The sequence below is a fragment of the Vicia villosa genome, unplaced genomic scaffold (genome assembly GCF_029867415.1).
Source record: "Vicia villosa cultivar HV-30 ecotype Madison, WI unplaced genomic scaffold, Vvil1.0 ctg.000742F_1_1, whole genome shotgun sequence".
Classification (NCBI taxonomy): domain Eukaryota; kingdom Viridiplantae; phylum Streptophyta; class Magnoliopsida; order Fabales; family Fabaceae; genus Vicia; species Vicia villosa.
Window position 1 is genome coordinate 397,864 of NW_026705331.1, and position 11,619 is coordinate 409,482.

At 32.7% G+C, this 11,619-nt stretch overlaps 1 long non-coding RNA gene across 1 annotated transcript; it reads right to left on the reverse strand.

Annotated features, from left to right (window-relative positions):
• Positions 1-3,847: 3,847 nt before the first annotated feature.
• LOC131630819 (uncharacterized) lies at positions 3,848-8,965 on the reverse strand. The gene is made up of 5 exons (XR_009292504.1): positions 8,531-8,965; positions 7,133-8,385; positions 5,464-5,698; positions 4,780-4,933; positions 3,848-4,701 (listed from the first exon to the last, which is right to left on the reverse strand). It is a non-coding gene; the product is annotated as an uncharacterized LOC131630819 (long non-coding RNA).
• Positions 8,966-11,619: the final 2,654 nt, after the last annotated feature.

Genomic DNA, 11,619 nt, shown 5'->3' on the forward strand with positions numbered 1-11,619 from the left:
AGGCGTTGGAAATGAAAACTCGGAGTTCTGTGTTCGACTGCATGACAAAAACCTAATTCTACAATTTAAAGATCGATGGCAGGCGCCGCCGCCATGACGACCAGGTCGTCATGACCTTCGGAAGCACTGACACGCTTCAGTTTCGTGTTGTTAGATCGTCATGATTTTAAGGTTGGTCAAGGGCGTCACACTGGTGACGGGCAGCCCGCCATGCTGCTAGTGAGGGCGTAATTTGCCCAGTTGCTAGAGTTAATTGTCTTTTTTTATTTATACAATTTTGTTAAATCTTGGCCTATTGTTTGGTGTTTTTTTTATATAACTTGATGATTAATTATGATTTTAATCAATTTAATGATTTCACTAATGAATGATGAAAATGCTTGAATGTGATGATAATGTTGTGTTGAACGTGATTATTGAGTTGCGATAATTATATGTTGTTGCTAGTTATGATGAATTATGTTGTGTGGTGCAAACGATGAATGTCATGATGATACTTGTTGTGATTAAATGTTGTTTTATGTTAATATGTTTGCCTATCATGATTAAGTTGTTGGTATTATTGGTGTTGTGCATGATCAAAAGAGGGCCATATGTGCATGTGTTTAAGTGCATGTTGTAGAGTCATGCATTCATGGTGTACGAACTTCGTTTCATTTTTGTTGTGCCCTGGTCCTATGGTGGAGATCGGGAGCGAGTAGCTGGTTCTGCTGGGAATCAGTGAAACGTTACCTATGGTGATGGTAGCGATTTTGGTGTGCTTTGGTCCTATGGTGGGGATCGGGAGTGAGTAGCTGGTTTTATTGGGAATCGGTGAAGCGTTACCTATGGTGATGGTAGCGATTTTGGTGTGCTATGGTCCTATGGTGGGGATCGGGAGCGAGATGGGCCTGAGTTGTCCATTAATGGTACCACATGCATATGAGTCGAGTTGTTGTCATGAGTCGCATTGCATAACTGAGTTGTATGCGTGATTGTGATTGTGTATGTGTTAGCTGGAGTTTTCGACACCATGGTATCAGTAATCGAAAGAAAATATCTTATAAGATATTAGGAGTTTTTCGACAAAATAACATGTTTATTGAAATGTCGTCGAAGTCACTTTTTGTAAGGAAGAAGTGTTGGACGTGGACTTAGAAATATTTGCTAAGTTTTATATTGGTTCGACAAAGGGAGCGGCATTCGACAGGGAAGTTTGAATTTGGATGAAGGATAACTGGCTTTCGTCCTTGTTTGTTTTCTTCAGAGGACGCGTGAAGCTTCAAGGCGAAAGGAAGACATGTCGAGCGAAACATGACATGTTCTAAACGAAAGGCCGTTGAAAACAGTTATTTCAATTAGTATATATAAGACCTCTTCAAAGGCAACACCGTTAAGTCCTCATAGTAGGTAAGCGGAGATGATTCGCAATCAACCCCCACCATGTCTCATCGAGTCTATTCAGTTGGCGTACGTTACACGTTATTGCTTTTGAACTAGCCTCAGATCTTGTTAATGAGTATGTCAAGTGAATAAGAATATTTAAGAGAGGCCGGGTTTGAACCCCATTAGTCACATCTTTATTTTGTACATTATTATTCATTTATTCTTCAAAAAAATTATAATTTATTTATTTTTTAAAATATTTATAAAAATTAATTCAAAATAGTTTAATTAGATAAATTTCTGCTATTTTTTAATAATAATAAGTCACTAATATTATTAAATATACTTTTTAAAATAAATAACTTAATTAGAATTTTAAAAAAAATTATGTAGAATTAAATTTGGTCAATATGGCAATGATACATCATCACTACCAATATCATGTCATTAAAAATTGATCTTAATTTAAAAGATGCTAAAATCTTAAAAACAAATTATTCAAATTTTAAAATAAAAGACTAAAATTAAAAGAAAAAATAGGAAGATCAAAATTACAATTAAACCTAAAATAAAATATCAACTCTTTCTAAATGCACATGTTAATGAATTTAGAATATGATTATTTTTTTAAAAAAACCATGTGTTTATTTCTCCATAAATTTAAATATTATTTTTTAAACAATTTTCTTTTAAGATTCTTAACATAGTTAATAAAATCTGTTACTACAATTATAATATATTATAGTTAAGGGATTCAAAATTCTAACATTTGACATCAAAAGTCTGATTCGATCCACGAAATATCTAGTGTACAACATGAATTTTATCTCTAATGAAAGAATCCTTACAAATTGATCTTTTATTCATGTAAAAAAATTATGACAAATAGTGCAAGCAAGTGTTGTTTGGATACTAAGATGTTCTTAAAACGATCAAGAATAGAATAAATTTTCTTGTCAAAGGTGCAACGGATGCACAACAAATAACACATAAAAAAGAGAAGAATAAACATTTCAAAATGTTATTTTTTTCATCTATCAATCTGTAGATGGTAAAAACTTTAAGAAAGTTAGTATTACGAATCGTCAAAGCAAGTATGAGAAATCTTAAAAAACACATCTTAATAAAATCCGTTATTGCAATTATAATAAGTCATGGGATGTATTGTATGAGACCAAAAATTGTTGGCCCTCTTTACAAATCATTAAAAATAAAATACGGAGTAGCCTTAATTTTCCAACCACTCTCTTAACGTAAACAGGCAAATAATAAAGTTAGTTTTGCTCACTTCCAGATGCATCTCGACCTCAGCATGAAGTTATCCTGTGTATAGATTATTCGATAACGAGTTTAATGACTTATTTGTGATCGTTATAAAATTGTATACTTTTTTATTGAAAAATATAAGAGGACCACTCGTATAGTAAAAGTGATGGATATCTAATTGTTTTAGCTTTAGACGGTGCAACATGAAAATGACAGTTTCACTGGACGGTGGCTGCCTTTGTTTTATATTCAATATTCAATTGTACAAACTTCATCATAAACACATTATCTATAAAGGAGAACTAGTCAGAGACCCGTGCGGAAAGAGAACTAGTCAGAGACCCGTGCTTCCGCACGGGTGAATTTATTTTAATATTGACGAATTAATTTTTTTAGATATACATATGAAAAACTCATATTTATTGAGAAAGTACACTAAAAACTTATGAGATCAAAATATTTTTTATTGAATTACATAATGATAAAATAAACAATTGTTATATAAACTCAATCGTATTAAATAATTTTAAAAAAAAATTGTGACATGGAGAAAAAAATTGACATTTGAAAATAATGGTAATAATTTGATAGTGACTCGTAAGAAAAAAATTTGATAGTGTTATTCTATTCGATAAAATTCATTTTTAATTTTATTGAAGTTAAAATTAGATTAATTAGTATTTTTAGTGATAATAAACAAATAGAATAGATAAAATATGTTCTTAATACAAAATAAAAAAATTAATATATTGGTCAGATGAATGAACAATGGTGCATCATCTAATATACATAATCTTAAATGAATATTGGTCAGATGATAATTATATTGGATTCCATTTGAAAAGAAAACATGAGTTTTTATTGAATTCATCTAATATTATAAATATTTACGAAAATCACTAATAACTATAAATATTTATAATTATTTTGTTGATTAAAATAAAAATGGTATAATGGTGATTGTGACCCGTGAAAATAGTAAATTTATTCATCAATTTTTTGTTTAAATATAAATCAAGATAAATTTTTTATTTCCCTTTTTTTAATTTGTGAAAAAGAAAGGTTGCTTCTTACACTCTTACTTATACTACTAATGTTAGAAACAATCATCACTAACTAACTGACGAATCAAAATATTTGGAAATTGATTTCATATAGGTTTTAAATTAGTAATCGAACTATTATTGTTGTTAATTATCTTATGATGGCAAGACATGCTAGTAGGACCATGTTATGTTTCACTACATTGCTTGAATTTCATTTTTAAGAATTTCTTATTAGTAATTTTGGTTCTGCTTTAGTGTCCATGTCGACTCATTATTTGACATTGGATATCAAGAATCTTGATTGTGACATCATTGTGGTAAGTGGTTTTAATTTATTTTTTTTTAATGAATTAGATTATTGGAACGGATACATTGGATAAAGTGAAATGGTTAGAGTAAATTATTTAGCTTACTTTCAAAAGCTTATAATTCATTTTATCATACTTCCAAGAGTTCATGACAAAAAATCATCATACATGTGCAACAGAAGTATTTCTAGTACACAGGGTCTTCCAAGAGTTAATAACTCTAGTACACGTTATTTATTACATAGATTTCTAAAGTAACTACAACATTAGATGATTCAGCGCCACAGAAATTGAAGATTTTTAAAATTAGAACAATTATAACTATGGTAGAACTATTTCTCCATGGATCAAGAAAGTAGACCCGACAACATGTTTGCATAGACCGTTAAAAAGGGTCGTCAATTCTTCGCTGCTTTCAAGTTCATGAACAGCGATTTCTTTATCTACCAGCAACTCTGCATCATCTTTGGTGGAAATAATTGAATCAAACAAAGAAACATAGTTGCATATGTAAGGCTCATCAGGATAGTGACATTGTCAGAAAGCGATTAGGTTCCTAAGAACACATCCGGTCGCATGGTCTACTTTTAACTGTGGTAATCAAAATCTAGCTTTGAAAAACCTGCTGCATGGAAAACAACCTAAACAAACATATACAACCATTGAAGCTTGAAGATCACGATCTTCCTTGAAGTGAGCATTAAAAACCGTTTCTCCTGAAGAAGTAATTTCCATTTAGAACAAATTACCAGTATTTATATCAATGATTAACTTAGGACAGTCTTGTAAAATACCTCTTTATAATCAAATAAAATTAAGAAGCTTCTCAACTTTTGCTCTTCTAAATCAAATAAAATAATGTGGCTGGGACGAGACCAATTATTTCCAAATTTTGACATAAAAGAAACAGGATATGTCATGAGTATAAGCTCGTCACCGTGGGATAAACTACATAGAGAAGAACACTGCTCGCTTTAACAATCACTAAAAATATTCAAATAATAAGTACTGCTTAGATGTGATCATCTTTAACCAATCTACCAATTTGTGACTAAGAGAAGGACAATCATAAATAATTGAGTTTACAAAAGAAAAACATCAATGCATAAATAAAAGTTATGCTTGTTTGAGCAAGTGAATATTGTGAAGGTGAAAACTAAAAAAAAATCACTCTAACCTCAATTCTGAATACAAAAGTATTAGATAGTTTTTCAAAATTTGTATGAAAAAAGCAAAACATTCTCAAACCAAGCTTTCCTTCTCTAATTTTAAAGTAAGCTGAAGGGTAAGAAATTGAATGAAGTCGAATAATAAATGCAAGGTTCACAAAATCTAGTAAATATTTTAACAAAAATGCGAATTTAAGAGTATGAAGAAAACCGGTTAGCCGCATCTGGATAAGAAATAGAAGAAAAAAATTGGCAGCATGTCCAAACACGCTAGATTTGAAGGACAAAGCTGAGTTGTAGGTGAATTACCTGTCTCTACAACTGTTCAAGCCTTAGTTTCTCCGCATTAGCAAATTCATAGTCTCCATTTTCTAAATGTCTCTGATCTAGTCTCATCCTTGAGTCAGCTCGAGAATACACAATTCTACCTGATGTGAATTTCCTTTCAAACTGGAGTCTGCCTAGGAACTTCCACCCTTTTCCCTCACAGGGACAAGCAATAATCATTGGCTGATGACTAACCTTTGGATGATGACTTATTAAACTGCATTAAACTCATAATAAATAGGACATCATCAATATATAGACACACACACACCATGCCAACCCATATGACATCTTGGCCAACCAATCTATAATCTGGTAATAACTATCACCAAAGAGAATATGAAAAATATATAATTTAATACTTAGAAGATTCAGTTTATCTTACAAAAGACAATTGTTACAGGACAGCAAATGTATGGACTAAGCAATCATAGTTAACCACTTGCATTTGATATAGAACAACAAAGACAATTGTATATGTACATTTTTTGTAAGTGTCTGAAATCTAACAATTTTACACACATATCACATTTTAGACAGAATCACAATTGCCACAATGCATAGTTAATAGTCTTATAATTCCATACATTTCATTAGATGTAATTGAAGAAATCAGAATGAAGATGCTCACCTACTTGCAGAAGTTATATTGGTAACAGCAACAAAGAAGGTGTTTCATTTGAAAGACAACAATTTTCAAATCAGAACCAACTGAAATATTGTCCAAGGTATGCCTAGTGTTCTATATTTTCTTTTGATTGTTCTAAAAGGTGTATATTCAATAAGAGGCCCTAATTTTCAACTGTCCTGAAAACACAATTTTTAATTTTAGCAAGGTTAATTGTATTAAAATCTCACTATCATTTACTAAAAACATTACTGGCTGCAAACTACATCTAATAGGCCAAAAGTATAATATAGTTATAACACAAATCTATATATGAAGTTGACAATTGCTTACAATTTTTAATAGAAAATGCATAATTAAGTTCCTCTAGGTCAGTTGGGTAACAATTGCATTTTCATAGTGTGATGAACAAATGTAATCCAATCACTTCAGGAAAAAAGTATAATTGTCTCAAGAGACTTCTATGAACATAAAAAAAGCAGTCTGCTCTACCTCATAAACCTGTTACTCGCTGTGCATAAGGAAATTAACATTATTTAATGTAAAAATCTGACATATCATGGAAAAGGTACCTATAACTTTACCTATAACTTTTCAAAATTGTATGTCAAAACTACTGGATAAAGAAAGGTTAATTGTATTAGGTTAATTATATACAACTTTAAATAACAAATACAAAGTACTTGGTTGGTGTTGCCTATATCTATTAGGCCAAAAGTCTAGTACTACTCTTCAACGATTCTACCAATAAAGTTGATAGCAATACTACTGCAATTTTTAATAGAAAATGCAATGAAATGAAAAGTAATCCAGTCACATCAAATCAAAGCATAATGGTGGAAAGAGACTGCTAGGAAATTAAAAGTAACAGTCTGCTCTATTAAATAACACTGCTACTCAGTTGTGCATCAGAAAAATAACATCATTCCATGTAAAATTCTAATGTTTCATGGAAAAGGTACATATAATATTTCAAAATGTATGGCAACACTGCTAGAGAAAGCAAGATATGCAGGGGCTTACCGTGGGGAAATCACCTTGGCATTTAAGGTTGAAGTGACATTGTACTCAAGTGTTTCCCAAAAGGATGGGCAAATTCAAAAGGTTATGCTGATCTATAGCAGGAAAATGAACAGGTTAGGCAAATATGCGGAAATGGATTCACTGACGTTTGGGCGCCAAAGGTAGAGTGCAGTTCAACTATTTTTGTCCATCAGATAAATCTAACATTCTTAATAATGACACGTCTCTATTTTTTAATTTGAAAATTAAAACAACTAGTTCAGGTGCACTACTTTACAATACACACAGACCACCGGTTCCCCAACACCTCCGCCATATCATCTTCTTGCCGTTTTTTGATGTTGTCATCATCGGCCTCTCTCACCTTGTTTCTGTTTTCCGTCATCTCCCACCTTGTTTCCATCTCCGGCCATCCCACATCTGGTTTGCGTTGCCAGAATCTTCTTGTTGTTCTCACCTTGCTTCTGTTTCCGATCATCTCCCACCTTGCTTTCGTCTTCAGCCATCCACGTTTTCAATAGTTATGGCGCAAGCCGAGGAAGCTTCTCCTGCTACCGTCAATGTTGTAACAGTTATCTTTCTTCTTGCGTTTTTTTCTTTTCAAGAAATTAAACAAAAAAGATTGTCACGTGGCATTTTATTGAACACATGATTTATCCAACGATTTTAAGTGCTCCAAAGGTAGAGTGACGTTACCGCGTAAACGTCAGACAATCCGGACCCCAAATATGCAGGTTACGCAAATATGCAGTTCCCAATGAAAAGGTTTTTGTTTCAGCACTTAGTTTGTTAGAAATTTGCAGCTAAAATGTTTAGAACAACAAAACAGAAATTAACTGCAATGACAAATAACCTCACAAAGATTTAATAGATCCTTTGGTCATCAACACAATAGAAATAGAGAAAATGTTGCGCACACAACAACAACTAAGGAGTGCAAGATAATCTTTCAGTCGTATCTCGTGACAATAAGACCTGATAAAAACCTGTGGTTATCTGGTGTGGTTTGTAAACATATGAGTTGCAGATAAAAAGGTAGATTTTTAAACCCAAAAACACATTTAGTAGAAGATATATTTCTGCCTCGTGCATGCTGAAATGAGTTTTCTCTACTAATCCTAGTTGAAAATGGATCGTTTTCAAAAAAAAATTGTGCTCCACGTGACAGCATGATCCAAACCAGAATTGGAAAAAAGAAAAAGCAACCTGCATCAACCTATTTGCATATTAGGTATGATCTTGGCTGTAACAACCTGCATATATAAGGCAAACAACAACACAACAACAACATCAACAAAAAAAAACTAATCAAAAGTTTCAAGTTCCTGTAACTTATAATTTTTTTTCCAGATCTACATATTTTGAAGCTTTTGTGTATAACATCACAAAAACATTTACCTTTATTAAACACAGGTCTTCGAAATGTTCATGTTGAACCTAACATTATTAAGATCCGCTTCATATTCTTCATCTTGGTGTGAGGAATTGCATATCCTGAAACAAAAGTAAATCAAAGACTCTGAGGAATCACATCTTCTGAAACTAAAACTAAATCAGCGTGAATTTCACAAAATGGATCTCAAATCCAGAAAAATAGAGCGTCTCCTCGTTTAAGAGAAAATTGTGCAGAAGTTGTGAGGTAGGGTGAGCGTTGCGTGGCTTAGAGGTGAGAGGTGACTCCGGAGGCATTTTTGGGGTTTCAAGGAAAAGGAAAAAGAGAGAGTAGAGAAGAAGGAGGAGAGAACAAAATACGTAATGAGGAGGAAGAAGAGAGAGGGGTGTGATTTTGAAATGAGGGAAAGAGGGAAAAGTGAAATTGGACCAATGATATTGAAACACTTGGTGAATTTGTTGTGAAAAGTAGTAAAAGGAAGGGTTTATTTTGTAAATTATGAAAATGAACAATTGTTAGTGTATTTTTTTTTTGGAGGAAAGGGCATTTTTGGTAGTATGCTCAATCTTATAATAATGGGTAGATAGTTGATAGTTGATTTGTTGTTTTATCATGTTATTTTAAATCATAACTATTTTGTGGCTGAAGTGGAGGAGTTGTTTAAGCATGGCTTTTTTAATTATTTATTTGTTGTACATATTTATTTCTTAGGATGTTAAGTTCTTGACATGGGGTGGCCCAAATGTTATCTTTAATGGACTTTTTTATTTTCACAAATGGTGTACTATGGTGCTTTGGAATTTCGGTTTATTAATTTATAAGAGAAATTTGATGTAATCGGTTATAACAAATGTGTAACTTGTTATAGGTATGTGAAAAAGTTAAATAAATTGAGAAAAGGTGATTATGGAGATGGTGTAACCGGTTACGCATTCGCAGTAACTGGTTATCGTAACCAGTTACCACTATTATTGAATTTTTTTTGTGTCAGTTGTAATCGGTTATAGGTTTTGTGTAACTGATTATAGGTCCAAAAATTTATTTTTTTCAGTTATTTGATGTTGTAACTTGTGTCTCAATTCATTTGTTATTGTTTAAATACCTTGGAGGTATTGTTATCAATGTTAATGAAAATATTCTCTCTCTCTCTCTCTCTCTCACTCTCCACATTCAAACCCTCTATTTTCACCAATCAAGTGATTCAAAGTTCTAACATTGGGCATCAAGAGTCTGGTTCGATCCACCAAACACCTAGTGTGCAATATGAATTTTGTCTCAATGAAAGAATCCCTACAAACCTACACATCATTGATGCGAAAAATGATGAGAAATGGTGCAAGTAAACGAAAATGTTTTTTGGATACCAAGATGTTCTTGAAGCGATCAAGAACGGGGTGAATCCTCTTGTCGAAGGTGTAACAGATGCACAATGAGCAACACATAAGGAAGAGAAGAAGAAAAATTTCAAAGCGTTGTTTTTTATCTATCAATGTGTGGATGGTGACAACTTTGAGAAATTTGGTATTGCGAATCGTCAAAGCAAGCATGAGAAATCTTGGAAAATTCATATGCAGGAGATGGTAAGGCGAAGGTGGTGAGGTTACAAACTCACAAACGTCAACTCGAATTAATTCAAATGGAGGAAAAAGAGACAATAAATGATTACGTGACGAGAATTACTCTATTGGTGAACCAAATAAAAGCATGTGGAGAAACTATTACGGAGCAAAATTGATAACATTGTACTGGCGAGGAATCGAATGATCTTGCGACGATGAGAGAAGATGAGCTACAAAGCTCTCTTGAGGCTCATGAGAAAATGATGAAGGGGAGAAATAGTGACAAGGCAAAGGCGGAGATCGCTTTGCAAGCTCGTTTCAATGAGGAGAACAAAAAGTTTAAAGGAAAATGACTCATGAAGAGTAAAGGGAATTTTCAAAATTTTGGTGGAAGAGAATCCCAAATTTCAAAAAATTTGACTTGTAAAAAGGGTGAGAGTGTTAATTCTCTGTTTATAGGGTTGGCATTAATTTTAGTAAAACAAATTAGATAGGAACATGTTAGATAGAATGTTTCAACATTGTAGAAAATATATGTTGATCAATATGTTGAACAAGATGTTTTATTTACTGCGTCTAGTATAACATGTCGAACAAGATGTCCTATGCAGAATCATCCGATATCGTGACTAAGTGTTAAGTTGGGCTTTTGGATTCTGTCTTAATTTTTACATATGCATAATATTTAAAGAATATTATGCAGTCCAATATAATGCTTAATCTGAGGATAAAAGATTTTATCTGTGATCAAGAGATTTGGTTGGTTTCTAAATATGGAGAATATTTAGGAAACTAATGTTTGGAGATCTATTTTCTTGGAGAATATTTTACAGATTTCTAGTCGTCTCCCTACTGCAGTTTGAAGCCCAAGTCCAGACCATATGTATGCTATAAATAGAAGACTACAACTCTATTGAAGAATAGAATTTACGAGATTAAGTTAGGGTGTGTCATTTTATTGTGAGCCTCTCTAATATCATGTTGATAGAAGAGTATGACTGTTTATGGAGTTGTAAGTTCCGCTATGCATTCATAAGTTATTAAGTATTGAATGTATGTGTGTCACTTAGGTATCATTTATACAATTATCTAAGTGTGTGTTGCTTGTGTTTCAAGCTATTGTTCTTGATCAAAGCTTTTAAGCAAGATCAAGTATTTGTTGATTAAGGGAGTCTTAATCGTGTATTGTTTTGTAATTGAAGATTATGGTAAAGGGTCGTCAATATTGGTGACTAGGGTAGTTATTGTGAGACACCACTGCGGTAATTGGAAGTGAGAAGGGTTTCTCTTATCTAGGAACTTCTTGGGTAGAAGTTGCACTGGGTAGGGATTAAGTGAGAAGTTGTAAACCGGAGGTTGTTTAGCGTCAAATTGATACTACTATTAGTGGATTTCCTTCCTGGCTTGGTAGCTCCCTGTTAGCTGGAGATTTCGATTATTGTATATGCTTTTCAAAGATTTAAGGTTCGAAGAGAATATGGCTTTGGATGGATATTTCTGAGAATGTTATTTGTGATGAAGATTCCTAAATTCGA